A 10,723-nucleotide genomic window follows, 5' to 3' on the forward strand; every position below is an offset into this window, starting at 1 on the left:
CTAGCCTCTCTCCACTCTACTCCCCTCAATTAACTATAAAAATGAGTTCTCCCTTTGGGATTCCTCAATCTCTGATGGCATCACTATCTACCCAGTCATCCAAGCTACCATTCTAGCATTTTCTTTGACTACCTTCTTTTCTTCATGGCTCTACTATGTCACTAGAAGCTATACATTTTATCTCTAAAATGTCTCATATCAGGGCTATTCAAAATACACATATATTTATGCCATTTCCTTGATTAAAAATCTTCCTCATTGAGTATAGACTAGAATAAGGTAAGATACATATTTACAATCCACCTGTAATATTTTTTCCTTACGGTCCATGGCTGTGTGCTACAAACTCTGTGCTCTGACCATGGGTCTTAATAATCATGCCTTGTTCCGTAGAGCCTCTGTGCCTTTGGACACACTATTCCCCTTGCCAAGATCATGCAGTTAATTCCTACCCATCTTCTAGCTCAAATGTCACTTCTCCATGCAACTTCCCTGGGCCCTGCTTTCTCTAAGACAAACTGAATTTCTGCCTCCTCTGTTTCCCTGGTAGGTGTGTTCACACCACTATTATACTGATGATGCTTCAAAATAATTACAGTTTTATGTATCTTACCTATGGACTGGGAGCTCCTTGAAGCCAGGCACCATGTTTTAAATGACTTAGTATCACCTGATTCAGTTCCTTGTTTAATGCAGAAATAAACAGCGAAAGTAACTCAAAGGAGTAGTTTTATCCTATCACATAAGACAGGGCAGAAGTGGTGAGGATAATGTGGATACATGTTAAACTCACTCCTAAGGCAGAAAACATTGAAACTCTGTTGCAAAGCACAGACATGATCTTTTCATTCACACCGAACAAATAGACACTTCAGGAGATAATTAGTCTTATTTTTCCCTCGTAAGGATTAAATTCTTTTTACTTTATTAAAAGATGAGACACGGGGTTCATTTACTCAAGTAGTTGTCCACCTGCAGTGAAAATCGAGTGTCATTTCCCCTTTAAGGTCAAACGAACAACTTGAGAGAAACTTACATGATATAAAGCACCTGGCACGGTGTGGGGCACCAAGTGGGTGTTGAACGATGACGGGTATGCAGAAGAAAGCAGGAGGGGGAAGAAACAAGTAGTCAGAAAGCCAGAATAGTAGATGCTGCTGCCAAAGGAAGATCAATCAGATCAACTGAAGATCCAACGATTCTGAAATGTCATGTTATTTCAATAGGAAAAATAGGATCCGTTTCGAAATAACTTGCCAGGACTTCTCTTCTGTAAAGTGAAGTCTGTCTGTAAACGTGTGTATGTCATTGTTTCCAAGCTTTATTGTTTTCACAGAAATGCCGAATGTTGAAAGTGGCTCTGTTGACTGTGGTCCAGGGGCTTTTGTGGAATATGCTTGCTCGGGGGCTGCAGCGGGGTGATGGTGGAGCTGACTGGGAAGCAACGTTGTGATCTCTGTTGTGCACCGGACAGTTTCCACTTCTCCCGATTTTACAGAGGAGGTTTCTGTGTCCGAGTTTGTTCAAAGAGAATTTCCTAGTTTTAAAATCCTTGATCACATGCTGATGTCTAATCCTTTTATTTTTATGGATGAAGACAATGAAACCCAGAAAATTCAAGTGACTTCTTTGAAGCCAAACTATTCGTGTGTTAACAACTGTTAGCCAAACTTGTTTGCTTTTTATTTTTGTGACCGTTGTTAGTGTTAGTTAGTTAGTTGGTCTGGTCCGAGATGTGGGGAGTGATAGCCATGAGAGGAACCTGTAGAGACGAGGAACACAGGTTAAGGACTAAGTTAGGAACCTTGTGACAAGGAGTTTGCTTTTCTGCAAAACGGGAAGACAAATGAGAAGCTTTCTCTCCACTTCTTCCCTCCTTCTAGAATGCTGCTCTTGAACCTATGAATGGCTGCTGTGGCTCACAAGGGCTCAAACAGAGCTAACTGCTTTATTATACAGATATATTTTATACATACAGTATATATTACAAATATGTGTATTATATGCAGACAGACATGCATGTGCATATATGTATATATAATGTATAACATTTTGAAAATAAGATTGATGTAAATTTTGGATGGTCTATAAAATATGTTTATAGAATTTGGAGAAAATTCTTTGCAGAGAAGATTCAAAATCTCATCAAACATTGGCCTTAAAATGGATTGGATTTGCCCAAGCAAGAGACCTTTCTCCTCTCTGATTTCATTACTCTGTGGTTGCTGGAGGACAGGGTATGGCTGCTAGCTAGCACAGTCCCTGGACTGAGCGGACAGGGGAGTGGCCGGAAGACCGTTAAGTCACTTGATCACAAAAGAAAATCAGGAATTTAGTTTTAGGTGGTAGAGTGATGCATGTAAAAGGTGGGAAAAGACCACCGTGAGAATCAGTGTTCCAGGGAGGTGGGGGGAAGAGAGAAGATACGGTTTAGAGTCACGATAGGAAGTTCTCGGACATCCCCTCAAACTTAAGGGGAGAGGATTCCACCGGACATTAAGAAACCAAACAAAGAAGCATAAAAGGTCTCTATCTCAAGTTCAAAATGAATTAGAAAATGAAAGTGTAGGATTCAGGCAGATGCGAGAACATTGGAAGAAAAGAGCGAAGGCTGAATTCTCCAGTGGGAAATAGAAGGTGAACAACAGACAGAACAAGTCTAAGGAGACACAATTTGGACAGAATCAAACTTCCCAGAAATGTTAAGATGGAAAGACAATGCCGAATGAGATGATATCGAAACATAAGTGTAGAAAAGCCAGTGACGTGTCTGTTGAAAATTAACACAAAGGAATATAAGCCAAGGAAGATATATCCAAAGACATTCTAGGCAGTTTACCAGGTAATGGCAGAGGAGTAAATAATGTGGTCATTAAAATTGCAAAATTCAGTTCCTCCCTTGTTTTGGGGGGAATTAGGACGAGTTCATGCAGAATAAAGCAATTACCACACATGAACTCGAGTTAAGGTTTCCTGCCTCCCGATGGCATGCATGGCTTTGTGCCATGAAATCGGAGGAGACAAGACTCAGGCGTGTCATTGGAATTCCAGCAAGTTGCAAACTATATATTCCGGGCAGAACCATGCTTTTTCAACTTCAGGAATAAGTGCAGGAAGGCTTTGATTAAGCATAGGGGGGATTCTCACATTAAAAAGATCAAATTGGAAACAACTACCACAGATGAAAAATGTCTAATTTGTGTGTGTGTGTGTGTGTGTGTGTGTGTGGGCACCTGAGTGCCATCATGAAATGAGAACGGAGTGGAGCATGGAAAGTAATTTAACCATTTAAAGATACAATTGTTTCATTAATATTTACTTTTACCTGTTGAAATATTCATGACGCCTTCCCTTCCCTCCTTGTCTAACAGTGTTGCATTCACGGCCATCTGCACCAGCTCAGCATAGGAAGGTCTCAATTAGCCATTCAGGCTGGCAGAAGACTCTCCGCCAAGGGGCCCTCAGCCTGCAGCAGACTGAAAACAGATGATGAGTTTGTCTGTGGTCATAAGCAAGAGTGAAACAGACTCTCCCCGGGCCGGGTTTAGAGTAGAGCAGAGGTTACAGCACAACGGTCCCCTCCAGAACACAGAGGGGAGGATTTCAGGAATATCTAAATGAATCTGGGCCAGTGAAAAATCTCTGCCCAGGGTACTCGATGTTTCATGGGGCGCAGGAGTCAGGATGTGATTGACCCTAGCATCATGCTTCTCTCAGCCACCATGAGATGACCTCATTTCTAATCCGTAACAATCTGTAAAGTAGGACTGGAAGGGTCTGCCCCTGAAGGAGGTGCTGGGAAGGCACTTAGACACGTCTGCTAGTTGCTGAGGTCTCAGGCTCTCTTACACAGAACTCAGCGGCCACCCAGGCTCACCTTAGTTGTCCATCCCATGTTCATCTCTCCTCTAAACTGAGTGCTTCTGGGAGAACTCGACTATGTTGTGTGGGTGTGGTATTCAAGAGTCTAGCTAGCATACTAGTCAATAGGCATAGCACCTCTTTTTTCCAAGTTAGCCTTTGGGAAGACAGGGTTGATACTAGAACATGGTATTAAAAGTAGCTGGATGGTTCTGTCTGTTCTTTGAGTCTACAGCCATTGTGGAGGTGCTCACGGGCAATGCAGGAGTGGCACTGCTGTCCATTATTAAAATCAAATGCTAGCTTCTTTTCAATTTCTGCTGGACTGCCCTAAAATAGACATGGAGAGTGCCAGGCTGAATAACGGCTCCCCACGCATGCCCATGCCCTCATCCCTAGAACCTGCTGTGGATACATTACCTTATGTGGCCAAAGGGACGTTGAGGGCCTGGTCAAGGTGAAGGACCATGATGAAATGAGATTATCTGGATTATTTTGGTCAGCCCACTCTAATCACATGTGTCCTGAAAAATGGAAGGGGAAGGCAAAAAAGTGGATGCGGGAGATGCCACACAGGAAGGATCCGGCCTCCAACTGCTGCTGTTGAAGATGGAGAAGGAGGCCACGAGGCCAGGAGTGTGAGTGGCCTCTCCAAACCAGGACCTCAGTCCGACACCCACAAGGAACTCCATTCGGTCACCCACCCCAATAAGCAGGAGTCTCCCCGAGAGGCTCTGGAAAGAACCAAGACTGCTGACACTTTCATTTTAGCCCGGTGAGACCCTACTGGACCTCGACCTATCGAGCTGTGAGATAATAAATGTGTGTGGTTTTACCCCCCTCCATTTGTGGTGAGTTTCTAGGGTGGCAGTAGGGGACGAGCACAGCATCTCTGAGGTGCAGACCGCACCCCTCCTTAGCTTTCTGTCCCTCCAAGGATTTGCAGCAAGGTTGGGGCTGTGCCGAGCCGTTCCCCATCTCTCAGGATGAATCCCGACTACCCACACACCGTCCTTTTCTCTCCCTGGAAAGGGGGCGCCAAGCTTTCATTTTTTTATCACCATCTGTCTGGAAGCCCTTTGGGCTCCCATTTGGGGTACGTAGGGGAGCAAGATACAAAGCCCGAGTTTTAATTTGTATTTGGTTTGTTTCCGCCAGCGTCTCGGAGCTGTGTCATGTACAAAGTGAAATCACCGAGCCGCTGTGTCTTTAAAAGCCGGGCAAGTGCACAGAGCCGGGCGGCAGTCAATACCAATTTCCACACGCGGATCAATAGCCCGGGACGGCTCTGGAGCGGCCGCGGCTCCACACGCGCGCCGGGCGGAGGGGGGCGGCTGGAGGAAGGGAATTGCTTTTACTGTTCCGTGGCTCTCTGTGTCCTCCCGCTCCCCCTCTTTTCTTTAAAGGAAATACATACAATTAGAAACCAAATTTACGAACCTGTCAGGCGGCCTCCAGGCCGGCCCCTTTCCCTCGCCTGTCCCCCAGCGTGGCACCCAGTCTGGCAGCTAGCCTGCTTCCGTGTGGGGTGACACGGATGGCGGGGAGGGACGTGATAACCCTGTCCGTAGCGAGGCCTGGGGACAATGCTCCGTGTTTACAGCACGCCTCCCCTCCTGGATTTGGAGGCAGTTTCCTTAATGTCCGGATCGGAAAGAAGGGCCAGCACGCGGGGACTTGGGCGCGGGGGCCAAGCGCACGCGTGGGGCGGCTCACGTGGCGCCGAGCATCGTCTCGGGTTCTCCCGCCGCCGCCGGACTCGCTGGTTGCGAACGGTGGAGGCTCCCTCGTGGGAGGGTCGGGGGAGCTATTTGTCACAGGCGGAGTCGGAGCTGCCAAGAGGCTGCCACAGTGATGGGAACAGCAGGCAAGTGCAGGCCTCCCATGCCATTAGCTTCGCTGGAAGCCTTCCCGGTGGGTCAGGGTCTCGACTGTTTGTCCGTCCTCCTGGGAGTGGACACGGCTTGGACTCGCCAGCGCCTCGGTGAGGCCCCAGCCAGCACGCGCTGCTCACGCAGGGCCCCGTAGCTCGCCTCCAAAGAAGGCCGACCCTCCCTCGGAGCAGGCAAACTCATTATCCCGATGAGCCAAACAAAGGAATAAGTATGTGCCCTCTGGGCCCTGACAGAATGGGAGGCTTGGTCCTCAGCTTGGTAAATTCCGCGGCAACAAGCGTGACCAGCTCGGTCTTGAAGGCAGATCAGATGACTTTCAGGTGCTTGTGCACAACCCGCAGCTGCAGGGGACGAGAGGGGGCGGGAAGGAATGACTTTTCCCAATCCTCATTGTAAAAATTCTCTTCCTCTTCGTCATCTCTTGTAGTCTACTTTATGGTTTTAAAAGGCGTCTCGGGGACATTGGCTCCTCTCCTCTCCCCAGCAGCCTCGGGCATGTGATCCCTTTTCTGTGGCTGAGGCTTGGTGTGAGGTTAGGGAAAGTGATTATGGTTAGGGAAGGCGACCACTGAATAGGGAATGATGGAGCCGGGGACCCAGTACGCCAGGGAGTCCCTTGACCAGTGTCAGGGCGGGACAGGAGCAGGGCTGCAAAGTCTCATCTAGGCTTTCACCCTGATGCGGTACGTTTCCACAAATAGAAGCACAATCATAGACTGGTCACATCCTAGCTGCCCGATTAAAAATAGGCCGGCTCTCCACGTGGACTGGAGCCATCTGTGCCTGGGTTCACTTTGTCCTTCAGCAGGGATCCCGCACCCTGCTGGTGCTGCACATTTTCCTGAAGGACAGGCTGGAAGCACTAACTCAGCAGGGTAAGCCCTGCAAGGCAACACGTTTCTGAAATTATGACGGCTTTCCTTTAAGAGCCGGTAAATCCCCACTAGATTAATCTTCACTAAAACCAGACTTGAGAAAAGCACAAAATGCTGACTAACCATTGAAAATGCTCCTGTTATTTTGCAAACAGTCTCCCTGCTTCACTCACATTCTCAAACTGCACACACTCTTTGTCATTTTTCCTGATGCTGGCTTTATGTGCACCCCCCAAACCGCCTAAATCAATTAACAGCAATTCGTTTGATTATGAAACTATAAAAACAGATATAAAAAGTGCCCGTAAACCTCCCAATAAAGCACCCAACCAAACAAAATTTTCTGGCTAACAGCTGAATTAAGTGGGTTTTTTGTGTTTTTTGTTTTTTTGTTGTTTTCATCATGTGGCTCACCTGTTGGCCTGATGAGACGTTTTCATTATAAAATGTTCATCAGAACACAGGTGATTAGCAGTACACTGTATCACAATGCAAGGTAGTTTGCTCTTCAAGGAAGACTGTTTTGGCTAACCGCCCCAAGCCAGCTTGAGGAAATTACCATGGTTCCAAATCCCAAGGTGCAAGTTGTAAGGAACAGCTTTCTTTGTGACAAGAGGACAAAAAAGGGCAGGCCCCCCGTAGACTACCATGTAAACGCCCAAAGAGAAATATCCAAAACATTTGTTTGAGTAATGTCACTGGGTGACCATCAAATTCAGTGGTGTGGCTCAAGAGTATTTATGGGCATGATATTTTTTCATAACTGATTGTAATGGCTATATAGTTTAAGACAGCTATTAAAACATAGCAAAACACCAAACTAATTTTTTTTTTTTTGAGAGAGAGAAAGAGCACCTGTGAGTGGAGGAGTGAGGGGAGGAGAGGGAAGGACAGAGGGAGAGGGAGAGAAAATGAAGCCGACTTTGGGCTGAGGGCAGAGCCCAAGGCGGGGCTCAATCTCATGACCCTGAGATCCCGAGCTGAGCCTAGGACCTGAGCCGAAATCATGTCCCTCCAGGTTTTTCCTTTGATGTCAGTTCTAAACCCTCTTTCTTTAGGGGCTCAGTGGGGCACCTTTGATTGGGGGTCACAGTCGAACTTCTGTTTGTTTTGGGTTTTGTTTTCACTCGTTCCATGAAATTTGTTGAGTGCCTACTAATGCACAGCCCCACGTGCATGGCATTTAGTTAATTACATCTTGCATCATTTGGCAGATTGATTCCATAACCACAGATTAGTTGGCTGGCATTCTAGGATCACCCCTTTCTCCACGTGGCTGTTAGTTAGACACCCTGCCTCTGTAGGATACTTCACTTCCTTTCACCGTACGATGGGAATAATAGTAACTCACAGCTGCTTCGAAGTATGCTGGATGATTCACGTTCCAGACAAGGTAAGGCTTGTGAAGTTCAATTATTTCATTCCCAAAATGCCAATTTGAGATTGGTGGAAGTGAAATTTGTTTTTAATTTATATTGCAATAGTTAGTTATGGGTTCCTCCAGATATTTTCTTTATTTATTTATTACTGTTCTCTAATTTACTGACTACTAGCTGGATGCCTGGGTTTCAAGACCAAAGTCATTAACTTGGATTTATTGGCCGAACTTGAGTTCTTCCCTGAAACATTTTTAGTGGCAATGCAGAGGTAAAATTCCAAAAGGTGGATCAGCACGTTTGAGTAAGAGTTTTCAAGGGAATTGAATCGAATTGGGGTCTGAGCTTGAATCTGGCCTGCTGGCTCTGGTGCTTGTTACAAAGCACTACAACGGTTTTATTTGCATTATCGTACTTGGTTAACTTGCTTGGTTTTAATGGCCAAAGACTGTCTCATAACCTCCCGCATCTTCGCCTCCCCCACGTACTAGGAACGGGCAAGAAGTACATAGATGTTTTTACCATATAATCGCCAGGTATCACCACTAAAGTTGTTTGCATTTTCATGAATTCAAAATAACTAGTTTATATTTTTCACAGTGATTAGGTGTGCAGTGGCTAACTCCCAACATCCCTGGGGCTGAGCCTCGGTGGGGCAGGGTGGGCCACTCTAGTTAAACCCCAGCTGGCTGTGAGAGCAAGTCGAGGGAGAGGGGGTCTTGAGGCTAAGCTCCAAGTCAGTTGTCCTGAAGTCAAGAGACCCCAGAGCAGGTGGGAAGATAAGGTGGTTACTGGCCTGCTCTAGGGGAGGCTCAGCCTTCTTTGGAGGTGAGCTGACGGGTTGTGGGTGAACAGAGCGTGCTCGCTGGAAGCTCACAGACAGTCAGGAGGGTAAGGAGGTTAGCAGTCGGAGGTGAATCGGGAGCTTGGGGCAGGGAGGAGAGCGGAGGCCACATGACAGATTTTGCATATTGATCTTTGTGTGGTCTGCAGCTCATGGGAGGGTTTTGATCCAGCGAGGAAGGAGACAGAAGGGGCCTGTGTGGAAGCTACAGCAGGAGGGCATGCGAGGGAGGTGGGATTTGAACTAATGACAGCAACGACGATAAGCAGCACTCACGTGCGGGTTACGTTTTGTTTGTTGGTTTATTTATTTATTTTTTGGGTTTATTTATTTTTTTAAGTAGGCTCCACGCTGGGCTTGAACTCAGGACCCTGAGATCAAGACCCGAGCCAAGAACAAGGTTCAGACGCTTCTCAGGTTACACTTTGAAGGTCAAGCCACTGAGATTTCCTGCCAGATTAATTGTGGGCATGAGAGAGGACAGGAAATCAAGGCTGTCTCTACGGGTGTTGAGCCACTTGGTGCCATCCACTGCTGGGGAAAGCTTTGGAGGGGCTTGTTTGGAGGAAGAAGGAAGTTCCTTCAGTTCCAGGCACTGGAAGTTGCCGAGGGCCATCTGCATATTCACATTCGGCTGTCAAATGGGCAAGTAGGTAGAGGCGTCTGTTGATCGGAGGAGGGTTTGGCAGCTGTCGATGTATAAATTAGGGAGCTATCAGCATACAGATGATTGATATCTACAGGACTGGGTTGGAAGAGTTGGGTGCGATTGTAGCTAGAAAAGAAAAAGAGGCGCTAGGGGTGGGGTTTGGAGCCTTGCCAGTATCAGAAGTCCAGGAGAGGGAGAGGAGCCCGTGAAGGACACGGAGAAGAGCAGTGTCCAAGGTCAGAAGCAGAGAGGAAAGTGGGTCGTGGAACCCAGGGGAGGAAAAGTTTTCGTCAAATGTGACATGCTGAGTTGTCACTTGCTCTGGATGACAACAGAGTAGACTGGGAGTTCACCCGTGGAACTGAGCACGAGGTCAGGAACACGGACTAGACTGGCTTCCGCGGAGTGGATTCCGGAGCTACTGGGGCACGAGGGCGTGGAGAGTGCAGGGGGACAGTTCTTCTGCAGTCTCTCTCGTTGTAGAGGAGAGAAGAGAAGAAAGAGAGTAGTGAGAGGTAGTTGTGTAATCAAAGGAGATTTTTTTTTTTTTAGGATGTTTATATATTGATGAGATGATTCAGTTAAAGAGAAAATGATGATACAGGAGAGTGGAAAGAAAGGAAGGAGCAAACTCCTGGTGTAGGAGAGAAGGGATCTAAATCAGGGCATGGGAGGAGGCTTGGCATAGTCACACAACCAGTAAGTGGTACAGATCAGATTTAAACCTAACCAGTTTGGGGTGCCTGGCTGGTTGAGCATCTGCTGTTGGCTCAGGTCATGATCTTGGGGTCCTGGGGTTGATCCCCGTGGGGGGCTCCCCACTCAATGGGAGTCTGCTTCTGCCTCTCTCCATCTCCCACCTCTCCTTGTCCCCTCTCCTCCCCCGCTGCCCCTCCTCCTTTTCCCCTCCCCCTTCCCTTGCTCATGTGCATGCGCGCTTTCTCTCTCTCTCTGTCTGAAATAAATAAAATCTTAAAAAACAAACAAACAAACCCAGCCAGTTTGGAGGTACAGCTAACCATTGTGCATACTGCCTAGATTCATAGTTTAAAGTATTTTTAAGCAGGGAAAACTTTTTATTTTCAAATGCCTTATAATTCACATATCACAGATAAACATGGCGGTAGGAGTAGGTGAGAATGCATCGGGAGTCCGCTAGCTTGGCTGCTCCTGCTCCCCTCCCCCTGCCAAGAGCCCTTTAAGCAGCTTCTCAGATCACTAAG

The 10,723-nt window shown here is 47.0% G+C and overlaps 1 long non-coding RNA gene across 1 annotated transcript; it reads right to left on the minus strand.

Annotated features, from left to right (window-relative positions):
* Positions 1 to 1,720: 1,720 nt before the first annotated feature.
* On the minus strand, positions 1,721 to 4,633 carry LOC109488836. The gene is made up of 3 exons (XR_002141683.2): positions 4,282 to 4,633; positions 3,326 to 3,476; positions 1,721 to 1,762 (listed from the first exon to the last, which is right to left on the minus strand). It is a non-coding gene; the product is annotated as an uncharacterized LOC109488836 (long non-coding RNA).
* Between the last annotated feature and the right edge of the window lie 6,090 nt (positions 4,634 to 10,723).

This window comes from Ailuropoda melanoleuca, chromosome 8 (genome assembly GCF_002007445.2).
Source record: "Ailuropoda melanoleuca isolate Jingjing chromosome 8, ASM200744v2, whole genome shotgun sequence".
Taxonomy (NCBI): domain Eukaryota; kingdom Metazoa; phylum Chordata; class Mammalia; order Carnivora; family Ursidae; genus Ailuropoda; species Ailuropoda melanoleuca.